The following is a 20,875-nucleotide window of genomic DNA, read 5'->3' on the forward strand; positions in this document are numbered from 1 at the left end:
CATGGGACACTGTTTCAGAAATCGTTGGGGAATTCAGTATCCCGAGATTGTTTGCAAATGATGCTGTCGTTTATCGTCTAGTAAAGTCATCAGAAGATCAAAACAAATTCCAAAACGATTTAGAAAAGTAACTACAATTACGAACATCTTAAATTGTAAAGAACACATAGACAATTTTGTGGGGAAAGTGGACCAAAGACTGCATGTTAATGGCAGAACACTTAGAAGATGCAACAGATCTGCCAAAGAAACTGCCTACACTACGCTTGTTCGCCTTCTTTTGCTGCGTGGTTTGGGATCCTTACCACATGGTATTAACTGAGTACATCGAGCAAGTTCAGAGAAGAGCAGCACACTTTGTATTAACGAGAAATGGGAGTGTCACGGACATCGTTAAAACAAATGTGTTTGTCGTTGCAGCGGGAGCTTCTAGCGGAACTGGAATCACTAACTTTCTCCTCCGAATGTGATAATTTATTGCTGACATCGACCGACATAGGGAGAAACGATCATCATAACAAAATAAGGGAAATCAGAGCTCGCACGGAAAGATACAGGTGTTCATTTTTTCCGCGCGCTGTATGATATTGGAATAATATACAGGGTGAAGAGTATTTAAACTGACAATCTCTGGGAGTTTGTAGGGGACATCAAAACAAATATTTTTCCCTAATGTCATTTTTTCCTATGACGAGTACTTAAACCGGTAGAGGAAGATTTCTCTGGCGGCAAATTAATTAAACCAAAAACACTTTTCCATTTTTTTATGACCAAGAGACACCACATTAAGACAACCCAATTTCAATTACAGTAGATTTTCAAAAATGCCTCCACTGACACGTAAACAAAGGTTACACCGTCGGATCATGTTCTGTCTGACACGGGCAAAACCCCCAGGAGTATCCTGAATTGTTCCTGCTGCTGCTGCTACTATCCGGGCGTCCAGATCCTCTTCTGATGCAACAGGAGTTGCGTAAACAATGCTATGCATCTCTCCCCACACATAAAGTCCAGAGGGGACATATCTGGGGATCGAGCAGGCCAGGGTACAGGACCACCTCTGCTAATCAACGTTTCTGGGAACCTTCGGTCCAGGAAACGACGCACACGACGACTGAAATGGGTCGGCGCCCTGTCATCTTGGAACGACATGCTTTGTCTTGTAGGGAGCGGGACGCCTTCCAGCAATTCTGTCAATGCTCTGGTGAGAAAATTGTAACAGTACCTGCCATTTAATGGCGTAGGTAGCAGATACGGCCCAATTAAACAGTCCCCAACAATACCGACCCACACATTAATGAAGAACCGCACTGGATGAGCGCTAGTTGCGAATTGTGCATGTTGAAGACTCCATCACGCCCGAATATTGCTTCATCGGTAAACAACACAGAGGGTGGAAATGTAGGATGCATTTCACACTGTTTCAGGTACCACTGCGAAAACTGTGCTCTGGGTGGATAATCAAGTAATTCCAGGTTGCGGACACGCTGTAAGTGAAATGGGCGTAACAATTGCTCTCGAGGGACTGTTCTTACATTCGTCTGATTGGTCCCCATTTTACGTGCAATTGCACGAGTGTTGATTGAAGGATCCCGCTCCTCATGCTGCAAGACAGCTTCCTCAGCGTTCTTACCGTGAGACGGCGTCTGCTAAATGACCCGGCCCCACGCAGACGTTGGTACACAGCAGCAAAGGTCGTATGGTGCGGGATACGGTGATTAGGATATTGTTGTTGATAAACCCGCTGTGCAGCTCGTCCGTTGTGCTGCGCTACATAGTACGCACCAACCATATCAGTGTACTCACCCCAGGTGTATCGCTCCATTAGTAAACAGAGATAATGCACTACTACACTAGTGGACAGCAGTTGCCTACAACTGAAGAGCGCAATACGCCCTCTAACAACTAAAGAGCGTAATACGGCCTCCACCGGTTTAAATAATCATCATAGGAAAAAAATGACATTAGGGAAAAATATTTGTTTTAATGTCCCCTACAACCTCCCAGAGTTTGTCGGTTTAAAAACTTTTCACCCTGTAGAATTACTGCGAATGTGGCTCGGTGAACCCACTGTCAGGCAGTTAAGTATGTTTTTCAGAGTAGCCAAGCAGATGTAGATGTACGAGGTGTGGCTAGAAAAAAACCGGACTAGTACTGGTGAAACAATAAAACGAATGCAATAACGCTGAAAGTCGCGTGGCCTGTCACGTGACTCTCGCTCCGCCTACTGCTCGAGTTTCATCTGCCTCCTGCACTCAGTCTGCCCGTGGCGTCTGTTTTAAGTAGTTGACGTTCTGTCTGTGCGTCGGAAAATGTTGAGTGTACAGAAGGAACAGCGTGTTAACATAAAATTTTGTTTCAAACTAGGAAAATCTGCAAGTGAAACGTTTGTAATGTTACAACAAGTGTACGGCGATCATTGTTTATTGCGAACACAAGTGTTTGAGTGGTTTAAACGATTTAAAGATGGCCACGAAGACACCAGTGATGACACTCGCACTGGCAGACCATTGTCAGCAAAAACTGATGCAAACATTGAAAAAATCGGTAAACTTGTTCGACAAGATCGCCGTTTAACAATCAGAGCAGTGTCTGAGTTAACAGGAGTTGACAAGGAAAGTGTTAGGCAGATTCTTCATGAAAGTCTCAACATGAACAAAGTGTGTTCAAAAATGGTTCCAAAGTGTCTCACAATTGAACAGAAGGAACACCGAAGAATGATTTGTTCTGACATCCTGGAAAACATTGAAAGTGATCCCACCTTCTTACAAAATGTTATTACTTGCGATGAATCGTGGTTTTTTACTTACGATCCCGAAACTAAACGCCAATCGATGCATTGGAAAACTCCTGGTTCTCCACGACAAAAAAAAGCACGAATGTCAAAATCGAAATTCAAGGCAATGATGATTGTTTTTTTTTGACATCAAAGGGATTGTGCACATTGATTGGGTACCAGAAAGGCAAACAGTGAATCAGCATTACTACATTAGCGTCCTGGCTACCCTACGTGAGCGAGTACGGAGAAAACGCAACGATTTGTGGAGAAAAAAGTCATGGATCCTTCACCAAGACAATGCCCCAGCTCACAGTGCGTTGTCAGTGAAGACGTTTTTGGAAAAACACAACATTCCCATCTTAGATCATCCACCCTACTCACCTGATTTGGCCCCCTGTGACTTTTTTCTTTTCCCTAAAGTCAAGTCAGCTTTGAAAGGAACTAGATTTGATACTGTTGAAGCAGTAAAAGAAAAAGCGACGGAAGTAATGTATGGACTTACCGAAAATGATCTGCAGCATTGCTATGAACAGTGGAAAATTCGTATAGAGCGGTGTAGAGACCGAGGAGGAGAGTACATTGAAGGAGATAACATGAAATTGTAAATAATTGTAAATAAATGTTTTTTCCAGCATCAGTCCGGTTTTTTTCTAGCCGCACCTCGTAGATGGAGATGTGGATAAACCGGAGGAAGTCAGCGTGTGTGTTTCAAGCACACAGGTTTAGTACACAGGATTGTTGTCACTGTGCAGAAAGCTTTCTCTCGCTCCGGCGACCACGGGATCACGCCACGTGGCGTGACGCAGCGGAGGATGGCGTGCTTCAGGACTTTGCGGTGCGCTCGCTGCTTACTTCGCGTACGTGGCGCCGTCGCTTATGGGAGCCCCTTACCTGAGTCGCTGGCTACGGCGGTCACCTTGTCCTTGTGTATCTTTTGTCAACATAGACCACATGTTGTGCCGAGGCACACATGTAATCTTTCTTAAAAGTCGATAATTAAGCCGTCCGCTGTGGACGGGAGGTTCTAGGCGCTTCAGTCTGGAACCGCGCTACCGCTACGGTCGCAGGTTCGAATCCTGCCTCGGGCATGGATGTGTGTGATGTCCTTAGGTTAGTTAGGTGTAAGTGGTTCTAATTCTTGGGGACTTATGACCTCAGATGTTAAGTCCCATATTGCTCAGAGCGATTTGCACCATTTTTCGATAATTAATATGTTATTGAGAGAAATACGCTGTCACATTTGCTCTACTGTCTATACGACACTGAGTAGAAACGCAAACTATTGAATGCAATGCATCACATCAGGTATAATATACACTACCGGCCATCAAAATTGATACACCACGAAGATGACGTGCTACAGAAGCGAAATTTAACCGACGGAAAGAAGATGGAGTGTTATGCAAATGATTAGGTTTTCAGAGCATTCACTCAAGGTTGGCGCCGTTGGCGACACCTACAACGTGCTGACATGAGGAAAGTTTCCAACCAATTTCTCATACACAAACAGCAGCTGATCGGTGTTGCCTGGTGAAACGTTATTGTGATGCCTCGTATAAGGAGGCGAAATGCGTACCATCGCGTTTCCGACTTTGATAAAGGTCGGATTGTAGCCTATCGCGATTGCGGTTTATCGTATCGCGACATTGCTGCTCTCGTTGGTCGAGATCCAGTGACTGTTAGCAGAATATGGAATCGATGGGTTCTGGAGGGCACGAACAGTTCGACGACGTTTGCAGCAGCATGGACTATCAGCTCGGAGAGCATGGCTGCTGTTACCTTTGACGCTGCATCATACACAGGAGCGCTTGCGATGGTGTACTCAACGACGAACCTGGGTGCACGAACGGCAGTACGTCATTTTTTCGGATGAATCCAGGTTATGCTAACAGCATTATGATGGTCGCATCATAAGCGGTGTTTGGCGATATCGCGGTGAACGCACATTGGAAGCGTGTATTCGTCATCGCCATACTGGCGTATCACCCGGCGTGATGGTATGGGGTGCCACTGGTTACACGTCTCGGTCACCTCTTATTCGCATTGACGGCACTTTGAACAGTGGACGTTACATTTCAGATGTGTTACGAGCCGCGGCTCTACCCTTCATTGGATCCCTGCGAAACCCTACATTTCAGCAGGATAATGCACGACCGCATGCTGCAGTTCCTGTACGGGCCTTTCTGGATACGGAAAATGTTCGACTGCTGCCCTGGCCAGCACATTCTCCAGATGTCTCAACAATTGAAAACGTCTGGTGAATGGTGGCCGAGCAACTGGCTCGTCACAATAAGCCAGTCACTACTCTTGATGAACTGTGGTATCGTGATGAAGCGGCATGGGCAGCTGTACCTGTACACGCCATCCAAGCTCTGTTTGACTCAATGCCCAGGCGTATCAAGGCCCTTGTTATGGCCAGAGAAGGTTGTTCTGGCTACTGATTTGTCAGGATCTATACAACCAAACTGCGTGAAAATGTAATCACATGTCAGTTCTAGTATAATATATTTGTCCAATGAATACTCATTTATCATCTGCATTTCTTCTTGGTGTAGCAATTTTAATGGCCAGTAGTGTAAATAAAATTGTACTTCATCTATGACTGGGAAGCAGGTACACTCGTAAATTTTATTAGTTCATACTTCATGTGCATTTGGTTAATTGTTTTGTGCTACAGAGTAGATAAACGGAAGAGGTTGAAATTTTCCTTAAATTTTCTCTAGCACAGTCATAGGCGACATGAGGCAGAGGTGGTGACGTAACTATGCACCAGAAAGAAACAAAGAGTATTTTAAGCTGCTCACTGATATAAGCACACGTTGCTGCAACGGCACCAGTCGCCAGGCAGAAGTTACGCATTTAGCATAACATCCACTAAGAGAGAGAGAGAGAGAGAGAGAGAGAGAGAGAGAGGGAGAGAGAGAGAGAGGGAGAAATATTCATTAGCTCTTCTTATGTACAGCAACAAGCTCTACCTCAGATGCAATAACACTTCCCTGAGTTTTGAGAGAGCACTTAATAAACTGTAACAAATTGTTAAGCACACCCAGCAGACTGCTGACCACTATTAAGGAAACAGGCTACATTTGGTAATAGCTAACAAAGGGGGGGTCGAGGATCGAGGACACTGTAACAAAGTGTGGGGGCGTAGTCTCACGCTACTGTCTCGCCTGCGAGAAGTCAACCCGCAAGATTTCAACTGTAGTGCTGGAAGGGCAGACCTGCCAGCCAAACTGATAACAGGGGTCACCAGACTTCCTCTGTGTCACTGGCACGAGGCGTCAGCCGAAGCCGACGATAGGACAAAGGACTGTAAATCTGAAACAATAAATGTTAAGTCACTAACTACGTTGCATTCGCGCCAAAAGATGCTGTACAGGTTGGTTCCAATGGTTCAATTGGCCCTGAGCACTATGCGACTTAACTTCTGAGGTCATCAGTCGCCTTGAACTTAGGACTACTTAAACCTAACTAACCTAAGGACATCACACACATACGTGCCCGAGGCAGAATTCGAACCTGCGACCTAGCGGTCGCTCGGCCCCAGACTATAGCGCCTAGAACCGAGAGGCCACTCCTGTCGGCCGCTATACACGTTACACAACACCATCCTGACAATGTACAGGTGTCTTCTCTAGGCATCTCTAAAATTCATTTGTAGTGGCATGTCTGAACAGACGATACAACCTTTATTCCAAGGCATCTGCATTGTTTGTATGGTTTTTACTAGTCATACATAATTAATTAAAGGTTTGGCTAATGTACTGACACACTTTAACGGTTTCTGCTGTATCTTATGGCGCAACAGGAGAATGTATGGCTGGCCGTTGTGGCTAGGCGCTTCAGTCCGGAACCGCGCTGCTGCTACGGTCGCAGGTTCGAATCCTGCTTCGGGCATGGATGTGTGTGATGTCCTTAGGTTAGTCATGTTTAAGTAGTTCTAAGCCTAGGGGACTTATGACCTCAGATGCTAAGCCCATAGTGCTTAGAGCCATTTGAACCATTTTGAGAATGTGTGAGCAAAGCATAAGTGGGCCGTGCGGGATTAGCCGAGCGGTCTAGGGCGCTGCACTCACGGACTGTGTGGCTGGTCCCGGCGGAGGTTCGAGTCCTCCCTCGGGCATGGGTGTGTGTGTTTGTCCTTAGGATAATTTAGGTTAAGTAGTGTGTAAGCTCAGGGACTGCTGAACTTAGCAGTTAAGTCCCGTAAGATTTAAAAAAAAAAAAAAATTGACAGGAGATAGTCGGTCAGTGTCTGATTCACACCAGAAATTTGAAATCATATAAAGTATGTGTCACCATTTTTTTCACCTGTTTTTGTAATGTTCATTTTGTTCTTTTCGAGAAATCTAGAACATCAATTGTAATCCACTCATGGGTCGCAGAATCAGAAAGTATTGTCTTTGGCGTTCTAGTACCACTTCGTAGTCGCCATGTTGTACATAAATAGATACCAAGTTTGAAGATGTTGGGGCGGAACTCTTTGCCAGCTGCCGTCCGGAGTCCAGTGATCTTTATACGATGGACGTCGGCCTGCGGCCGACAGAGCGTGCCGTCGACTATCAGTGCCACCACGTCACAGCTACGCATGAAACTGGAGGTGACATTTCAGTTCGAAAGGCAACACGCGTTTTCATTCGGAAGTATCTACTTTCTCGACAATAATAAAAATAACCATATTAACATTAAAGCAAGGAACTAACAATTTCGTTTTACGCACATGAACAACGAAGTCTAACTTAATGTCGTAAATACAAAGCGCCCACAAACGAAACGATATTTTCCTCATAGGTAAGGAGTGATCTTATTTGCCTATCTAACGCACTTTTTGTTGGTGAACTTGTCTTTTATATCAGAAAAAAACGTATTAGGGTTTATTTAAACTTAAACATTTTTATAAAAAGTTGAATACAGATTGTTTCACTAAATTTAAGGCTTTTACTGTCGGACGTGTTAAGTAGCCAGAATCACTTCCTATATGGTCATGAAAATTGTGTTCTCTTCTTTCACTGTAACCATTGCACATGTACCAAAGTGGAGTTCCAATAGAGTCAGAACGCTGCAGGGTAGATATAGTCTTAGAATAACCGAGTATAGTCAAATAGTTAGATTAACCCTGTCCATATCAAGTGCCATTAACCAGCTAGTATAAGCTGCTTTGTTATGTATAATAAAAGGACCCACTAATTAAATAAGGTGGTGGGTTAGTGTGTATAACATAATGTTGTTGTTCATGAATTACTTGTATCATAATACTTGTTTTCAATTGTATTAATATCTTTTGTTGTACTAATAAAGTATTTTTTTAAAAAATCAGAAAGTTCAAAGTGTTTTTTTATGAATATAAACAGACATCCACAGTAATGTTGCTTCATATATCTATCTGCCTTTCTCACATTCATAAAACGATGAATAACTTAAACATTAGGCATGAACAAGAATATTGAAACCAGATTATTTTTTCACAGTCGATGCCCAACGAGAACTCAGTGATTTATGAGGCAGAAGCATTAGTGTGTGTAAATATTCATATGTCTTCGGGGAGTAAAAGTACGCAGTCATAGCAAACATTTTAATGTCTGTTGTGTATTTATTTTCCTTGGATTGCACGCCATGTTTACAAAATTGTACACTGTATTGCTCGAAGCTTTCCCGACTCATTAGTTGAGATATGGTCACGGACGAGACGTCGGATGTCGTTGTGAAATTTCCGCAATATTTTATCGGCGCAGCTCACCAACATCTTTAGGTGCGCCAACACACTGCTGAGGATGTGAGCGAAGCCTCCTGTTTATGCCACTCAAAGACAGTCATAACGCACCTAATCCTGTGACCAATAGCGGAGATGCCCTGATTGGTAACGAGAGAGCTCACCTCGACTTACTTTTCATTCAATGACCAAGACTTTGAACACACTGATGGTATCACAATGGGTAGTCCCGTGTCACGAATCGTGGCCAATCTCTTTGTAGAAGATATAGAGTAGAGAGAACTCCACCCAGCCGAGTTGAAACCTACGTGCTTGTGGCGATATGTATATTCTGGCCCCACGTCACTGCATCGCTGGATTCATTTTTGCAACACGTAAACTCTCTCTATTCCAACATCAAGTTTACGACGGAGATGGAGAAGAACGGTGAACTACCGTTTGTGGACGTGTCAGTGCGGGGACCTTGAGTTACGCTGTGTACCATAAACCTACACACTCTCACTTATTTTTACGGGCCACCAGCTGTTACCGACCTACACAACGAAGTGGCGTGCTTAGGACGTTGGTCCATACAACACGGACCATGTCAGATTCAGGCAGCTTATCCGATAAGCTACGCTGTCTCCGCATTGTATTTTTACAGAATGGATATACACCCGGTGCGTGTTAGATAAAGTGAGGAACTGGAAGAAAGCGAAGTACGGAGAGGAATGGTCGTCTTGCCATACGTCGGCTGTGTATCTTCGAAAACAGGAAGATTGCTGAAGAAACATAAAGTTAAATGCGTCTTCATCATTTCGCCAACGAAACTCAGAGCTCTTTTGGGCTAGTGGAAGGTGATCTTGGTTTAAGAAGGCTTTGTGCCTGAGATTCTCTGCAGCTGCGGGATGTCATACTCCTCGCACCGTGGAGGAGAGATCCATCGAACATCGACGACGCACACATCTAGACCAGCCAGAGAGACCTGCAGGGGCCGATCATTGTTTCAGTACAGGACACAGTATGGACAACAAAAACACCAAAATTCTCTCGTCGACGTCTTCGTATTGGGATAGCATTATTAAATAAGCAGTGGAAATTCGCAGCTCGATAAACCTGCTGAACAGGGACACAGTATACCAACTTAGCACAGCACGGGTTCCAGTGCTGGCCATGTTAAAGTCTCAGCGACCACAGACAGGAAATACGATATTGCTTTGCTTGTGTTATTCTGATAACGATTCAAAGTTCCTTTGGACATGCCTGCATGTCCAGACTCAAACTTCCATATGTCGTCGACAATGCTTTACGACCTGAACTCGTACATCCATTATTTATATTCCCGTACAGGTTAGACGTCGTACTTGAAAATCGCTTTCCCGGTATTGGCAGATAAATATGATATCGTAGTGCCTGTGTTATTCTGATTATGATTCAAAGTTCCTTTAGACATGCATGCATGGACAAAGGAACAGGCACTGCGGCACTAAATGAATTTGCAATTGTGAATGAGGACAACTATCAGCTGTAGAATGGAATCACGACAATGAAAGTAGATTCCGCTCATCGCGAGCGCTGCCTTACCATGTGGCTATCCGTGCGCGACCTACGGCCAGACCCAAACTTTAATATGTCGTCAACCGTGCGTCTACGACCTGTTCTTGTAGATCCATTATGTATATTCCTGTACAGGTCACATGTTGTACTTGAAAGTCGCGTGCCCGGTATAGGCGGATAAATACGATGCATCTCCAAAGGAACTTCGCATCGTAACCAGAATAACACAGGCACTGCAATATCGTATTTATCTGCCGATACCGGGTAAGCGACTTTCAAGTACAACGTCTGATCTATACGTAATGGATGTACGAGTACAGGTCGTAGACGCATGGTTGATGAAATTTGGGAGTTTGGGTCTGACCGTAGGCCGTACACGGATAGCCAAATGGTAAGGAACCGCTCGCAATAAGCGAGAAATCCGGGTTCGAGTGCCCGTCCGGCACCAATTTTCATTGTCGTCATTCCATTCTACAGCTGGTGGTTGTCATTCGCAACTGCGAATTCATTTAATGCACAGACAGGAAATGTTGGTCGTACAAGAGATGAGGCTGTAGTGGCCACAATTTTTTTTAATTGGCTTTCGGTACGTACCCGTACAGGTATCTCAACAGTGGAATGTCAATTATGACGACACGAACGTAAGGGCAACGTCACCCTGTCCCCGAGGGGAGAAAATCTTTGACAGGGCCGGCTATCAGACCCAGGCCCGTTCTATTAGCAATCAGCCGAGCTGACTGCCCAGCTACCGGTGTGGAGAAAAATAGATATTCGAATGACAAGGGCAAGGATTGGCACAAGCCGGGGCGGACGCGTTTAGCTGCAGGCGGCTTCCGGCAGAGGGAGTTAGAGACGGCCGCCGGCAGCGCACAGTACGCCTGACAGCTTTTGCGCGTGGGTTGAAACTGTAATTTCATCGTCCGACAGGTGCTGTAGTTGACTCTCTCGCTACCGATCAGGATATCTGCGTCACTGGTCACCGAATTTCTTGCATTCACGCCTACGCGTTTATTTCTGAGGCTGACATAACTAGGATGCTTCTGTCACAGCCTCAGCAGTCTGTTCGCAGCAAAAGAAAATGTGGGTCAAGTGCGCAGATAAAATATTATCAAAATTTCACGACATCCGACTTCTCGCCCGAGAACCATATCTGCAAATTACTCACTAATTCCACATGAATACCTATTTCTTGATTCAGGAATTTATGTAGCTTCTCTGTTAGAGGACCTTTCTCGTTCAAAAAACTTATAATTTCTTTCATCGAATGGTGTTTCTTCTCTCTTCTCCTACTTTTCTCCTGCAACCTCTTCAATTTCCTTGTAAGTGACTGCACAATATCCCGTAAAAAACTGCACGTTTGAGTGACCTTATCAACCATTTATGTTTGTGTCTGAGTTCCAAACTCCTTAGATGTCTCGCAGCTAAGAGTGAACTGACACAAGAATAAAATCCTACTACAGACATCAAACTAAGCTTTGCGAGTACTAAAGAGAAGATGCGCTTGTTGAAAACAAGTACATTATTTGTGTACCGAAAATTTCAAGTTACTAACATGTTCATTAGATCGTGAGCTTATACGGTAGAGTATTCAATTATTGTTCTAACCTGTCGCATTGGTTACTGTTTCTTTGGCATTAAATACTTTGGAAACGCAAACTATAATGCGATTGCCTCTGATTTGAGATGTCTTTTCGAGGTACCTGGTACTCTTCCAAAAACTTATGTCCATCCAAACAACTGCCCCTTGTGGCCGTAAAGCCTTTGCGTTTAGTGGCGGTGATCCATTGCTTTAACATCTCGCGTTTTTGCATAGGAAACCTGTTAGAACCAGAAAAAACAATGTAAAATACTAGGCAACGGTCAAGATACATACACGCGATTCTCGTCATTTCTTGACATGCACTCATTACCACTGGAAAGTTAAGTAACTTTCCTTGTTCCACCGATTCGTACGGTTGTACGCAGAGAAGGAAATAATTATTTTACACTCACAACATACATTATGTCAGTATCAAGAAAAAGTTTCTATCCTGATTGGAAGATGGCGGCAAACGAAGCAAGCAGTCAGTCAGAAGGAGGCACGATAAAACGCTGTAGATGTACCGATTGGTTATAATTAAAGTGCAGCTACTCACAGACGTCCACTGTGGGCTATAATTATTGTATGACAGCGATACTTGGTAGGTATTCTAATGCGTTAGTGCGGAACCCATTTATGCTGAAAAAGATTTCGGCCTCCAGGTGGAAATCTGGCGCTGTTGATGCAAGAAAGACGTAGAAATGTTTCCATGTGTAATGGATTAGGAACAGGGCGTGGGCAGAAAAGGTCAAACAACTGAGACGGACATAATGTATATTTTATTATTAACCTCCGCTTACTCAATTTTTGCAGTATGAGCACCGCAAACGTCGACGAAATCCTACATCCGTAAAACGACGTGATCAACAATTGCTCGAAGTAGATCCGGTGGTATCTGAGCAACGTGTCACTATGTACTGCCCTTCAGTTCATGTAGAGACCGAACTTGTTCCTGGTAAACATTTTCTTTTAGGCATCCCCAGTGTGGTGTCACCGCCAGACACCACACTTGCTAGGTGGTAGCTTAAATCGGCCGCGGTCCATTTAGTACATGTCGGACCCGCGTGTCGCCACTGTGTGATCGCAGACCTAGCGCCACCACAAGGCAGGTCTCGAGAGACGATATAGCACTCGCCCCAGTTGTACGAGGAGATTGCTAGCGACCATACGGACGAAGCCTTCCTCTCATTTGCCGAGAGCCAGTTAGAATAGCCTTCTGCTAAGTCCATGGCTACGACCTAGCAAGGCGCCATTAGCCTTACCTACTTTGAGAGTTATAGTATAAATGTCTCAAGAAGAATGCTGTAGTCATCAAATAATAAAGTTAAGTATAAAGCAGCTACGTACTTTTCTTGCTACCATTCAATAGTTATCCTGTTCCAGAATTGACGCCCGTCGGCGTGAGTGTGTACGCGTGCCTTTCTATCGGCTACCCGTCACTGTGGACTGGCTGCCTTGTCAGTCCACTTCACCCAGAGTCAATAATCACATGGATTCAATTCAGGTGATCTTTCAGGACATCGGACCCTTACATTTATACCCACACCCTTCAAGCCGGTAGAATTCCTGAAGTTTCGCCTGCCCAAAACTATTGCATGACCCTAACTTTCTAGTGAAAGTGTTGTGTACCCTTTTAAAGAACTTCATTGTTTACGTAAATTGTTTCAAATACTTATTTTTGTTTTTACCTTTAACTGTTAATCCTTTGATTCTCGTTTAAAAAGCAAAGAAAATCGACTGTTTAATGTAATGGGCATACCATCAAAACATTCATCTTTTATGAATTTTACAAGAATTTGTAAAATTGTTCACCTTCTAATCATATTTGTTGCTTCTTTACATATATTTTTAAGCCTTTGAGTGACTAATGGGATTTTGTACCGCTGAAAGCTCACCCTACGCCAATATTAGGCGACGGGGAATGAAATAACAATAAAGAAAAAAACCTGACAGTCGCTCCTAAGCATAGTGCAAAGCTATACGTTACGAACTTTACACGGTCCGTCCAAAGAGTTCCGAGGCTAATTTTATTCCTCTTATACAACCGACGTAAGCACAGTAACGACGGTGGCAGCCTGAACTAACAACTTTAAACAAGAGACGTGCATTCGATCAGTCAGTAGGGAGCTGGCATTGTTAAGTAGTAGATGTGCGGCTGTTTTGATAGGACTTGGTGTTACAAATATGAGTCTACAACAAAATGGCAAAGTGCAATATGAGTCTCCGATGGTTCGTCATGGTGAGCTTCTGAGCGCAAGTTGAACAACATCCCAAAGAAGAACTTTTCTGACAGTTGCACATGGTTCTGTGAACGTTCTGTGTGTTATACTCGAGTTGCGAGACACTGTGTAGAACACCTGAACGATTAAACTCACCCTCTTAGCGTCTCTATGTTTTCCATTTATCCAGTCTCGAAAATTGTTAGACTGACTGTGTATGCTGGAACCGACCCGGCTCCGTCTTTCTGTCTCCCTTTGAACTTAATCTTATTTGTATTATACGTTTAGCTGACGGCGATTTGTGCTTCTTACTGGTTTCAGATTCCCGTGTTGCTGCCCTTCGCGAATCGAAAAACCATGCTCGCAACCGCCAATGACGATCGGGGGACTGCTGGCAGCCACACCGCTCCGAATTTCCCCGTTTCCGGTTCCGCTGCTACCTATAGTGGTCCGTTTGCTCACAGCCACGCCGCTACCATTTCCGACCATTTCTGTGTGATAATATCCTGCCAGATAGTAAATATGCTACGTCACTTTTCAACAGATAACTCAAATGTTCCAATGTGTGTGAAATATTATGGGACTTAACTGCTAAGGTCATCCGTCCCTACGTTTACACACTACTTAACCTAAATTATCCTAAGGACAAACACACACACGCATGCCTGAGGGAGGACTCGAACCTCCGCCGGGACCAGCCGCACAGTCCATGACTGCAGTGCCTCAGACCGCTCGGTTAATCCCGCGCTGCAACAGATAACTAAAATGTTCGAAAAATGATGCATACAAAAACAGGAATGGTTTTTCTACATTGTTCGTCAGAGGGGCGTATGACTCCTTTGATCCTCCCGTCGGATTCGCGTCTGCAAAGAAAAGCGGCACGTTTTGTCACAGGTTCTTTTAGTAATACCGTAAACGCCACTGAGATGCTAACCCAACTCCAATAGCGTATCCAACAAGAGAGACTTTGTGCATCATGGAACGTTTTAGTGTTGAAATTTCGAGAGCTTACTGCTTACGAGAGTCAACCGCCTCGCCCTAGTGAAAAGAGCACGAAGTTAAAATTAGAGAGATTCGAGCTCGCGCAAAGAATTACCAACAGTCGTTCTTCCCGTGCACCATCACAACTGGTACAGGGAAGAAGGCGAGGGACAGTAGTGCACAAAGTACCCTCCACCACACACTATAATGTGGCTTGCTGACTATTGATGTAGATATACACAATATGATCAAAAGTATCCGGACACCGCCAAAAACATACGTTTCTCATATTAGGTGCATTCTACTGCCACATACTGCCAGGTACTCCATATCAGTGACCTCATTAGTCATTAGACATCGTGAGAGAGCACAATGGCGCGCTCTGAAGAACTCACGGACTTCGAACGTGGTCAGGTGATTGGGTTTCACTCGTGTCATACGTCTGTACGCGAGCTTTCCGCACTTCTAAACATCCACAGGTCAATTGTTTCCGATGTGATAGTGAAGTGGAAACGTGAAGGGACACGTAAAGCACAAAAGTGTACAGACCGACCACGTCTGTTGACTGACAGAGACCACCGACAGTTGAAGAGGGTCGTAATGTGTAACAGGCAGTTCAAATGGTTCAAATGGCTCTGAGCACTATGGGACTTAACATCTATGGTCATCAGTCCCCTAGAACTTAGAACTACTTAAACCTAACTAACGTAAGGACAGCACACAACACCCAGTCATCACGAGGCGTAATAGGCAGTCATCTATCCAGACCATCACACAGGAATTCGAAACTGCATTAGGAGCCACTGCAAGTACTACGACAGTTAGGCGGGAGGTGAGAGAACTTGGATTTCATGGTCGAGCGGCTGCTCATAAGCCACACATCACGCCAATAAATGCCAAACGACGCCTCGCTTAGTGTAAGGAGCGTAAACATTGGACGATTGAACAGTGGAAAAACGTTGTGTTGTGGAGTGACGAATCACGGTACACAATGTGGCGATCCGATGGCAGTGTGTGGGTATGGCAAATGCCCGGTGAACGTCATCTGCCAGCGTATGTAGTGCCAACAATAAAATTCGGAGGCAGTGGTGTTATGGTGTGGTCATGTTTTTCGTGGAAGGAGCTTGCACCCCTTGTTGTTTTACGTGGTACTATCACAGCACAGGCCTACACTGATGTTTCAAGCACTTTATTGGTTCCCACTGTTGAAGAGCAATTCGGGAATGGCGATTCATCTACATCTACATCTACATGGATATCTGCAAATCACATTTGAGTGCCTGGTAGAGGGTTCATCGAACAACCTTCACAATTCTCTATTATTACAATCTCGTATAGCGCGCGGAAAGAATGAACACCTATATCTTTCCGTACGAACTCTGATTTCCCTTATTTTATCTTGGTGATCGTCCCTCCCTACGTAAGTCAGTGTCAACAACATATTTTCGCATTCGGAGGAGAATGTTGGTGATTGAAATTTCGTGAGAAGATTCCGCCTCAACGAAGAACTCCTCTGTTTTAATGATGACCACCCCAAATCCTGTATCATTTCTGTGACACTCTCTCCCATATTTCGCGATAATACAAAACGTGCTGCCTTTCTTTGAACTTTTTCGATGTACTCTGTCAGTCCTATCTGGTAAGGATCCCACACCGCGCAGCAGTATTCTAAAAGAGGACGGACAAGCGTAGCGTAGGCAATCTCCTTAGTAGGTCTGTTACATTTTCTAAGTGTCCTGCCAATAATACGCAGTCTTTGGTTAGCCTTCCCCACAACATTTTCTATGTGTTCCTTCCAATTTAAGTTGTTCGTAATTGTAATACCTAGGTATTTAGTTGAATTTACGGCTTTTAGATTAGACTGATTTATCGTGTAACCGAAGTTTAACTAGTTCTATCTAGCACTCATGTGGATTACTTCACACTTTTCGTTATTTAAGGTCAACTGGCACTTTTCGTACCACTCCGATACTTCTTCTAAATCGTTTTTCAGTTTGTTTTGATCTTCTGATGACTTTATTAGTCGATAAACGACAGCGTCGTGTGCAAACAACCGAAGACGGCTGCTCAGATTGTCTCCCAATTCGTTTATATAGATAAGGAAGAGCAAAGGGCCTATAACACTACCTTGGTAAACGCCAGAAAACACTTCTGTTTTACTCGATGACTGTCCATCAATTACTACTAACTGTAACCTCTCTGACAGGAAATCACAGATCCAGTCGCAAAAATGAGACAGTATTCCATAAGCACGCAATTTCACTACGAGCCGCTTGTGTGGTACAGTGTCAAAAGCCTTCTGGAAATCCAGAAATACGGAACCGATCTGAAATCCCTTGACAATAGCAGTCAGCAGTTCATGTGAATAAGGAGCTAGTTGTGTTTTACAAGAACGATGTTTTCTCAACCCATGTTGACAGTGTGTCAATAGACCGTTTCCTTCGAGGAAATTCATAATGTTCGAACACAATATATGTTCTAAAATCCTGCTGCATATCGATATTAACGATATGGGCCTGTAATTTACCTTTCTTGAATATTAGTGTGACCTGTGCAACTTTCCACTCTTCGGGTACGGACCTTTCGTCGAGCGAACGGTTGTATATGATTGTTAAGTATGGAGCTAATGCATCTTTCAACACTATCGAGCGCCTGTTAATAATGCTCAGCCTGTGGCGGAGTGGATACACGACAATAACATCCCTGTAATGGACTGGCCTGCACAGCATCCTGACCTGAATCCTACAGAACATCTTTGGGATGTTTTGGAACTCCGAATTCGTGCCAGGCCTCGCCGACCGACATCGTGCAGCACTCCGTGAAGGATGGGCTGCCATTTCCCAAGAAACTTCCAGCATCTGATTGAACGTATGCCTACGAGAGTGGAAGCTGTCATTAAGGCTAAAGGTGGGTCAACATCAAATTGAATTCCAGCATTACCGAAGGAGGGCGCCACGAACTTGTAAAGTCATTTTCAGCCAGATGTCCGGATACTTTTGATCACATAGTATATATGTTTAGGGTACGCAGTGCGCACGCGCGAAGGGCGGGGCTTTGTGAAGCACGTGTTCCGAAAGCTCCTGGAATTTAAAAATCGGGATAACTGGGATGAAGAGAATGGGAAGGTTAGGACGTGCGTTGAGCTGAGAAGAATTGGCAGCTGGCGAGTGGGTCTGAGCTGGGCCGACGGCGCGGAAGCCGGGCAGTAACCTGAGGCAGCCGCGGCTCTTGTCAAAGCGCGGGCCGCCGGGACAGGCGATACCCGCACCACACCTCGCAATCGTGTCCGCTCACTTCTTCGCCAACATTGCAGCAGAGTTTTCCGTCCGCGAAGCGTAAGAACCTAGCGCAAAAGCACTTGCACCTTTCTCGTGTTAAGGGTCAACACCCTCTACATCTACATCTACATCTACATCTACATCCATACTCCGCAAGCCACCTGACGGTGTGTGGCGGAGGGTACCTTGAGTACCTCTATCGGTTCTCCCTTCTGTTCCAGGCTCGTATTGTTCGTGGAAAGAGGGATTGTCGGTATGCCTCTGCGTGGGCTCTAATCTCTCTGATTTTATCCTCGTGGTCTCTTCGCGAGATATACGTAGGAGGGAGCAATATACTGCTTGACTCCTCGGTGAAGGTATATTCTCGAAACTTCAACAACAGCCCGTACCGAGCTAGTGAGCGTCTCTCCTGCAGAGTCTTCCACTGGAGTTTATGTATCATCTCCGTAACGCTTTCGCGATTACTAAATGATCCTGTGCAACGGCCTTGCCGCAGAGGATACACCGGTTCCCGTCAGATCACCGAAGTTAAGCGCTGTCGGGCGTGGCCGGCACTTGGATGGGTGACCATCCGGGCCGCCATGTGCTATTGCCATTTTTCGGGGTGCACTCAGCCTCGTGATGCCAACTGAGGAGCACCCGACCGAATAGTAGCGGCTCCGGTCAAAGAAAACCATCGTAACGACCGGGAGAGCGGTGTGCAGACCAAACGCCCCTCCTATCTGCATCCTCATCGGAGGATGACACGTCGGTCGGATGGTCCCGATGGGCCAATTGTGGCCTGATGACGGAGTGCTTTAAATGATCCTGTAACGAAGCGCGCTGCTCTCCGTTGACTCTTCTCTATCTCTTCTTTGTACCCTATCTGGTACGGATCCCACACTGCTGAGCAGTATTCAAGCAGTGGGCAAAGAAGCGTACTGTAACCTACTTCCGCCGGCCGTTGTGGCCGAGCGGTTCTAGGTGCTACAGACTGGAACCGCACGAACGCTACGGTCGCAGGTTCGAATCCTGCCTCGGGCATGGATGTGTGTGATGTCCTTAGATTAGTTAGGTTTAAGTAGTCCTAAGTTCTAGGGGACTGATGACCTCAGAAGTTCAGTCCCATAGTGCTCAGAGCCATTTTTTGTAACCTACTTCTTTGTTTTCAGATTGCATTTCCTTCGGATTCTTCCAATGAATCTGTCTGGCATCTGCTTTACCGACGATCAACTCTTTGCAGCCGGCCGGAGTGGCCGAGCGGTTCTAGGCGCTACAGTCTGGAACCGCGCGACCGCTACGGTCGCAGGTTCGAATCCTGTCTCGGGCATGGATGTGTGTGATGTCCTTAGGTTAGTTAGGTTTAAGTAGTTCTAAGTTCTAAGGGACTGATGACCTCAGCAGTTAAGTCCCATAGTACTCAGAGCCATTTGAACCAACTCTTTACAGTGATGAGCTCGTTAACTGGACAGAATAGGGCCTCCGGTGCTGTGTTCCCTTGGGACAGCCCAGGAGGAATGACTCCTGATGCGTCCGGTGAAGTGGAACACCTACTCAAACTGAGATTTGATTCCGTATTTCTAGATTTCCGGAAAACTTTTGACACCGTTCCTCACAAGCGACTGCTAATCAAGCTGCAGGCCTATGGGATATCGTCTCAGTTGTGCGACTGGATTCGTGATTTCCTGTCAGGAAGGTCGCAGTTCGTAGTAATAGACGGCAAATCATCGAGTAAAACGGAAGTGATATCAGGTGTTCCCGAGGGAAGCGTCCTAGGACCTCTGCTGTTCCTGATCTATATAAATGACCTGAGTGACAATCTGAGCAGTTCTCTTAGGTTGTTCGCAGATGATGCTGTAATTTACCTTCTAGTAAGGTGATCCGAAGACCAGTATCAGTTGCAAAGCGATTTAGAAAAGATTGCTGTATGGTGTGGCAGGTGGCAGTTGACGCTGAATAACGAAAAGTGTCAGGTGATCCACATGAGTTCCATAAGAAATCCGTTGGAATTGGATTAGTCGATAAATAGTACGATTCTCAACACTGTCAATTCAACTAAGTACCTGGGTGTAAAAATTACGAACAACTTCAGTTGGAAAGACCACATAGATAATATTGTGCGGAAGGCGAACCAAAGGTTACGTTTCATTGGCAGGACACTTAGAAGATGCAACAAGTCCACTAAAGAGACAGCTTACACTACACTCGTTCGACGTCTGTTAGAATATTGCTGCGCGGTGTGGGATCCTTACCAGGTGGGATTGACGGAGGACATCGAAAGGGTGAAAAAAAGGGCAGCTCGTTGTGTATTATCACGTAATAGGGGAGAGAGTGTGGCAGATATGATACGTCAGTTGGGATGGAAGTCATTAAAGCAAAGACGTTTTTCGTTGCGGCGAGATCTACTTACGAAATTTCAGTCACCAACTTTCTCTTCTGAATGCGAAAATATTTTGTTGAGCCCAACCTACATAGGTAGGAATGATCATGAAAATAAAATAAGAGAAATCAGAGCTCGTACAGAAAGGTTTAGGTGTTCGTTTTTCCCGCGCGCTGTTCGGGAGTGGAATGGTAGAGAGATAGTATGATTGTGGTTCGATGAGCCCTCTGCCAAGCACTTAAATGTGAATTGCAGAGTAATCATGTAGATGTAGATGTAGATGAGATAACCCTGATATTCAGTTTTAAGTCGTCATGTGTTTTATTATTAGTATAGATTATTCTAAATGTAGTAAATTTATTCGACACCGAATGATGATTGTATGAATGCACGTTTTAGTATTTGAATCATTGCGAGGTCACCCAGCGAGGTAG

At 44.9% G+C, this 20,875-nt stretch overlaps 1 pseudogene; it reads left to right on the plus strand.

The window, feature by feature from the left end:
• The first annotated feature begins 18,559 nt into the window (after positions 1-18,559).
• LOC126471970 (5S ribosomal RNA) lies at positions 18,560-18,677 on the plus strand (annotated as a pseudogene).
• Positions 18,678-20,875: the final 2,198 nt, after the last annotated feature.

This window comes from Schistocerca serialis, chromosome 3 (assembly GCF_023864345.2).
Source record: "Schistocerca serialis cubense isolate TAMUIC-IGC-003099 chromosome 3, iqSchSeri2.2, whole genome shotgun sequence".
NCBI classification, from domain to species: domain Eukaryota; kingdom Metazoa; phylum Arthropoda; class Insecta; order Orthoptera; family Acrididae; genus Schistocerca; species Schistocerca serialis.